Source organism: Lycium barbarum, chromosome 7 (genome assembly GCF_019175385.1).
Source record: "Lycium barbarum isolate Lr01 chromosome 7, ASM1917538v2, whole genome shotgun sequence".
NCBI classification, from domain to species: Eukaryota; Viridiplantae; Streptophyta; class Magnoliopsida; order Solanales; family Solanaceae; genus Lycium; species Lycium barbarum.
Genome location: NC_083343.1, coordinates 15,695,628 through 15,701,627, shown reverse-complemented (window position 1 = coordinate 15,701,627; position 6,000 = coordinate 15,695,628).

Sequence of the window (6,000 nt, the reverse complement as noted above, 5' to 3'; positions counted from 1 at the left end):
CTTAAATATTGCTATAGTTTTATCTCAAAGAGAGGAAAATAGTTTCCTTTTAAATAAGTCTTCTCTTTTAAAAAATATTAATAATTTTGCCGATTTTGTATTCGTAGCAAACATTAATATAATAAAATTTTAGATACGGAGCACAAACTATAATGTTATATTAATCATGTTTTAAACATAATATATACTATATATATATATATAATCACTATTCAAAGACAATTACATACACATAGATGCACTATAATCTAAAGTGTTGGGTCCGTGCGCAGCATGGGCATAGGCCGTCTAGTAACTATATATAAACCCATGCTTCGTCGTTAGTCTCTATTAAAAAAATAAAATAAAAATATATATATAGTAAGGGTGGGCTGCAATCTTCTTTAATGGTAGAGAAATTTAAAAAAAAAAATGAAGGTGGGGCCCACTCTTTCATAATAGTAGAGATTAAAAAAATTAAAGTGGGGTCTGTGTGGAGAATTAGGAGACAATTGCAAAGAAAAAATAATAAGATGGGGTCCACGTGAAGAAGTGGAGACAATTGCTAGGAAAATAATATTTAAGGTGGGGCCCACTATTCCATAATAGTAGAGATTAAAAAAATTAAGATAGGGTTCGCATGGAGAAGTAGAAGACAATTTCAATTGGAAAAAATAGGATATTCAAATAATGATAATAAGTTCAGAAAATGGTAAAGGTAGGCTTAGAGAAAATGTAAAGAAGAGAAGTTTGGGAAAAAATAAATAACGATTTAAATTGAACACAAAAATTGCTAAACAAGTCATAAAACCAAAAGATTTAAAACTTATACCATATGTCTAACACCAATAATGAGGAATAACATCAAGAAGGCGAAATATAAACGGTCTTCTATAATAGTAATAAATTAAATATATTAGAAGCATGAGTTGGGGGTGGTTTCGTCGTCCACCTCCAACTCATATATAAAAAACCAAAAAAAAAAAAAAAAAGTGTATCCCATGTTAAAAAAATCAAGCAATATCAAAAACAAAAAAAAAAAAAAAAAGTGGAGCCCATATTAAAAAAACAAGCAATATAAAAAAAAAAATTGTGCACCCCATATTAAAAAATCAAACAATATTCATGTAATTCCTAAAGTATCCCCATTAAGTCAATAATGGTGGATTCATTGCCACATGCGTATCAACCCATTAGTGGAGTAAATGAAATTATTGTACAGTAAAAACGTGGACCCCATATTATTGCTTTTGTTCAAAAGGTTAAGTAGTCAAACCATACAATTTCCTTTCTTTTCTTAGATTAGTCTGAGATCTAATCTAGATATTTAACTATTGTATTTGTTATTCTGGCATGTCATTTATTTGTTATGTTTACTAAAATAAATATACTTAAAATATTTATATTTTAAAATAAGATAGAATTTAATTATTTATTTTTATTTTTATTCTTACTCTAATAAATGTGAAAAGAGATTAATGTCGTAAAAGAAAAATAATATTAAATGGAGATCAAATAATAAATAAGGTAAATTAGTCAAATTCTAATTCTAATTGATGTTTCCTTAAAAAAATGTGTAAAAGACAACATGACAAGTAAAATGAGCTAAACCAAGAATATTCACCAAAAATTAAAAAATAGTAGTTCTTCGTTTAAATAGAAAATCAAATTTCTACTTTGTTTCGTTTTAAACATGTAAAATTAATTTAATAATTTGAATTAGAATTATCCAAATCAAAATTTGATAAAAAAAAATAATAAGTATTGTTTAGGTCCAATCTACATACATTAACAATAGAATATTTTACACCTTTAAATTAATCGAATTAAAATTCAAAGTATCTACTGATGCTTAAATATTACTATTGTTTTGTCTCAAAGAAAGGAAAATAGTTTTTTTTTTAAAATAATTTTTCTCCTTTAAAAAGTATTAATAAATTTTTGCAAACTTTGCATTCGTAGCAAAAACTAATATAATAAAGTTTTGAATACGGATCACAAACTACAATGTTATATTAATCGTGTTTTGAACATAGTATATATATATATATATATATATGCATAAAAACAGTGCAAACTTATGTATGTTTATTAATAATATAAAATATATATATTATCACTACCCAAACACAATTACATACATATAGATACACTATAATCCAAAGTGTTGGGCCCGTGCGCGGCACGGGCATACGCCATCTAGTTACTACTATATAAAAGCATGGGTTTCCTCATGCTTCGTCGTCAGTCCTCTTTAAAGGGAAAAAAGTGGATCCCGCCATCTCCAAACTCATGTAAAAAAAATAAAAAATAGACCCCATATTAAGAAAATCAAGCAATATTAAAAAAAAAAAATTGGACCCTATATTAAAAAAACAAGCAATGTCAAAAAAAAAACCGTGCACTCCATATTAAAAAATCACACAATATTCATGTAATTCCCAAAGTATCTCCATTAAGTCAATAATGGTGGATTCATTGCCACATGCGTATCAATCCATTAGTGGGAGCAAATGAAATCATTGTACAGCAAAAAACATGGACTCCATATTATTGCTTTTCTTCAAAAAGTTAATGATAACGTCTAAATCCACTCCTCAAAGAGAAAGTGTACACGGTCGTCACAATATAATTTACCCAACTATGAGTCGGGGTCGATCCCACAGGGAACAATATACTAGGCGATTTAAACAAGTAAGGAATTATCACCAACTAAGCTAAGCCAAACACTTTTTCAATATTTGATTTTTGATTTAAAAAACTGACAAAAATAGAAACTAATCTAGAAAGCGAATGAAATGATCAATGGCCATAAGCTGGATATAAGGAACTCTCAAGTAATGATCCAATATATTTTATGATTTTACAACTAAGAGCGGGTTTATGTTAATAGATAATGGTTTCTAAAATCTCATTGAAAGTCTTCCAACCAAATTAATGAATTTCACTCTAAGATTTTCCAAGACTTAGAGTGTGATATCAAGCACAACCAATTGAACTCAAGTAACTTTCCTATTCCTAGCTCGAGTTATTAGATGGGTTTAATGACCCAAATTCTTGTTAATTAATCTTTCCCAACTTAGATTTCCTCTTCCGAAGATTAATTAAATCAACAAAGACCCACTTCAATAGCAATAAAAATCATTCAATACATAAGCAAAATAAGAGTTTCATCCAACACTTTAATCATAGAATATTTCCATAAACAAGATTCGAGTGAAGAAAATAACTACTACACACTTAGATATTCATTACAAAGCAAGGAATCAAAGAAATGGAAAAAAGTTTAAGAAAGTTCTCAACCCAATCTTCAAATCTTCAACCTCAAAGTGTGGTGTAAAAACCCTAGCATCCAATACTTGTAAAAATGGCCAAAGATAATGTTTTACAAACCCTAAAAGAGTATTTATAACATTAAAAAACGGGAACAAATTGTGGACAAAAATGCCCTGCGTGCACAACATGCTGCAGCAAGTGCTGCTCGCATGCACAACATGCTGCAGCAAGTGCCACTCGCAGTTGCTGCATGCATGACATGCTGCAGCAAGTGCTGCTCGCATGCACAACATGCTGCAGCAAGTGTTGCTAGCATGTGCTGCTAGAAAGTGTTGCTTGTTCTATTTTTGCTCTATTTTGCTCCGTTATGCTCTCCGGGCATCTTATCCTACAAAACAACATAAATACACAAAAAGTAACACCAAAAGTGCTTGAGGAGTCACAAAAGCTTAAGGAATTAGCATCGATTATCCCGTAATTTCACGGCATATCAGTTAAGTAGCCAAACCATACAATTTCCTTTCTTTTCTTATATTAGCCTGAGATCTGATCTAGATATTTAAATGTTGTATTTGCTATTCCGCCATGCCATTTATTTGTTATGTTTAGTAAATAAATATACTTAAAATAATTATATTTCTACAATAATATAGAATTTAATTAGTTTTTCATTTTTATTTTTACTCTAATAAATGTGAAAAGAGATTAATGTCATAAAAGAAAAAATAATATTAAATGGAAATCAAATAATTAATAAGGTAAATTAGTTAAATTATAATTCTAATTGACATTTCCTTAAAAAATCATGCAAAAGACAACATGACAAGTAAAATGAGCTTAACAAATATTTACCAAAAATTAAAAAATAGTAGTTTTTCGTTTAAATAGAAAATAAAATGTAAAATGAGCTAAACCAAGAATATTTACCAAAAAATAAAAAATAGTAGTTCTTCGTTTAAATAGAAATCAAATTTCTACTTTGTTTCGTTTTAAACATGCAAAATTAATATAATAATTTGAATTAGAATTATCCAAATCAAAATTTGATAAAAAAATAATAAGTATTGTTTAGGTCCAATCTACATACATTAACAATAAAATATTTTATATCTTTAAATTAATCGAATTAAAATTCAAAGTATCAATTGATGCTTAAATATTGTTATTGTTTTATCTCAAAGAGAGGAAAATAGCTTCCTTTTAAACAAGTCTTCTCTTTTAAAAAGTATTAATAAATTTTTGCCAACTTTGTATTCGTAGTAAATACTAATATAATAAAGTTTGAATACGGAGCGCAAACTACAATGTTATATTAATCGTGTTTTGAAAATAGTGTGTATATATATATATATATTATTACTACCCAAACACAACTATATACACATAAATACACTATAATCCAAAGTGCGCACGGACATACACCGTCTAGTCCTAAAATACAAGTTTTAGTTTTCAACGCAGGTATAAGGGTCATACTCTACGGTGTTCAGTACGGTGGAAAATGAAAAATATTTTCTTCGAAAATATTTCCATGAAAAATATTTTCTTAAAAAATGTTTTCCAGAAAAATATGTGGTTTGCTACTTATTTTCTTGTGTTTGGTATGTGAGCAAAAAATAAATCCTAAAACCATTATATAATCTAGAGAAAATACGTTAAAACCCCCCCAACGTATAGCCGGATTAATTATGACGCACCCAACCTTTGCGGGCGACCTATTACCCCCCCAGTCTTTTCGGCTGACGTGGCAAAAAAAAATAAATCTGGCGAGTGAAAATGAACCAAATGTAATATTTTAATAAAAATTATTCTTTAAAAATTTATTTCTATTAAAATATCTCACCCACTCCACCCTCCCTCTCTTTCTTCTTCTTTCTCCTTTTTGTCTTTCTTCTTCTTTCTCCTCAACCACCGCTGCCGCCGCCACGCCTCCGCCCTGCCGCCGCCGCCACCGCTGCCACTTCTGCCACCGCCGCCGCCAGCAGCAGCAGCAACGGGCGGAGACGTGGGGGTGGGGGTGGGTGAGATATTATTAATGTGTTATTTTAATGTGTTAATTTAATTATTAATGTGTTATTTTAATTATTAATGTGTTAATTTAATTATTAATGCGTTAATTTAATTATTAATGTGTTAATTTAATTATTAATGTGTTATTTTAATTTGAATTATTAAATGAAAAAAAAAAGTGGCAGTGACATGGCGGTGACGTGGCAGAGAGTGTGCAACACTCTCCACTGTGCAACTGGGATTCAATTTTTTTTTGCCACGTCAGCCAAAAAATGCTACTAAAATACTGAAAAATTAAGACTGGGGGGTAATAGGTCGCCCGCAAAGGTTGGGTGCGTCATAATTAATCCGGCTATACGTTGGGGGGGGGGGGTTTAATGTATTTTCCCTTTATGGAATGCCACTTGTAAAATTTATTTTCCCTACTTGCACTAGGAAAGTCATTTTCCTCATTTTTAAGGAACTTGTTTTCCTAGATAAAATATTTTTCAAAACTTTTGACCAACCGAAAATGAAATAATTGAAAAAAACATTTAATTTCATCCATACCAACACACCCTACAAGTACATAATTGTGTTAAGAAAATATGTCCTAATTTATGTGATTTTTTATTTTATTTTGACAAGTTAGATGTCGCAATATAATTTATCTAAGCTGCGATGACACTTAATCCGTACGCGCAATATGAACCAATCAACAATAAATAACCAATTAACAGGACATAACATAAATCA